The following is a 1,015-nucleotide window of genomic DNA, read 5'->3' as shown; positions in this document are numbered from 1 at the left end:
TAGTCCCATCCCACCACCATTTCTGCTCCACTGCTACTGCACTAAGTTGATGTGGCACTGGACAGTCGCAATTTTTGCCAGCTTCCTTGGGCTCCACATTGTGTTCTGAATGACAAACTTAAGTGGAAGATATAGGAAGTTCTATCATATGCCTCCACTTGGAAATAACCACAGAGAGAACATAGCATCCAATTTGTAGCTTACACACACACCCAGGACTCACTCTGATGTACTTTTTTTTCTTATCCTATTATCTTCCTGAGCCCACCTTGAAAGTCTTGATCAAGATTGAGAAAAATGGGAGCTCATTTCAGCAGCACATACACTAAAATTGGAATGATACAGAGATAACCATGGCCCCTATGCAAGTATGACACACAAATTCATGAAACATTCCATATTTTAAAAAGAAAGATTGGGCATGTGGGTGGTTCAGTCAGTTAAGCATCCAACTTCAGCTCAGGTCGTGATCTCAAGGTTCATAGGTTTGAGCCCCATGTCAGGTTCTGTGCTGACAGCTCAGAGCCTGGAGCCTGATTTGGATTCTCTGTATTCTCCCCGCCCCCCAATCCCACTCTGCCCCTCCCTTGCTTGTGCTCTGTCTCTCTCTCAAAAAATTAATAAATATTAAAAATTAAAAAGATTGAGGGAAAAAACCATTTTGGGGGGGGGCATGAACTTTATGCTTTGAACTTTCCAGTTTCTCCTGAAAAATACAAAACACAGCTCTTGGGATTCAAAATTCCTTAATATTATCACCTTGTCTTGAACTTCAAAAATCTATTTCAACATGCAAAAAAGCTCAGCATTTGTTCATCTTTCACTTTACATTTCTGCAGTAACATCTACTGTTCTGGTAATAATCCCAGGATGATTTCATTGCTAGGACGAGGAGAAGTATTCAGTGCCCTTCAGAGTGGGCACTGAAACCTAACAGCAAATGTGACACAATATCTCAATAGTTCATGAAGAAAAGCTACTTAAAAGAGAATATTCTCTCTTAAATGCTGAGGGA

The 1,015-nt window shown here is 40.6% G+C and overlaps 1 non-coding gene across 1 annotated transcript; it reads left to right on the top strand.

Moving 5' to 3' along the window:
* Positions 1–301: 301 nt before the first annotated feature.
* LOC125156822 (U6 spliceosomal RNA) lies at positions 302–405 on the top strand. Its single transcript, XR_007148799.1, has one exon. It is a non-coding gene; the product is annotated as a U6 spliceosomal RNA (small nuclear RNA).
* The last annotated feature ends 610 nt before the right edge of the window (positions 406–1,015 follow it).

Source organism: Prionailurus viverrinus, chromosome F2 (genome assembly GCF_022837055.1).
Source record: "Prionailurus viverrinus isolate Anna chromosome F2, UM_Priviv_1.0, whole genome shotgun sequence".
In the NCBI taxonomy this organism is placed as follows: domain Eukaryota; kingdom Metazoa; phylum Chordata; class Mammalia; order Carnivora; family Felidae; genus Prionailurus; species Prionailurus viverrinus.
Note: the sequence above shows the minus strand (reverse complement) of the source record. Positions and strands in the feature narration are given on the sequence as shown.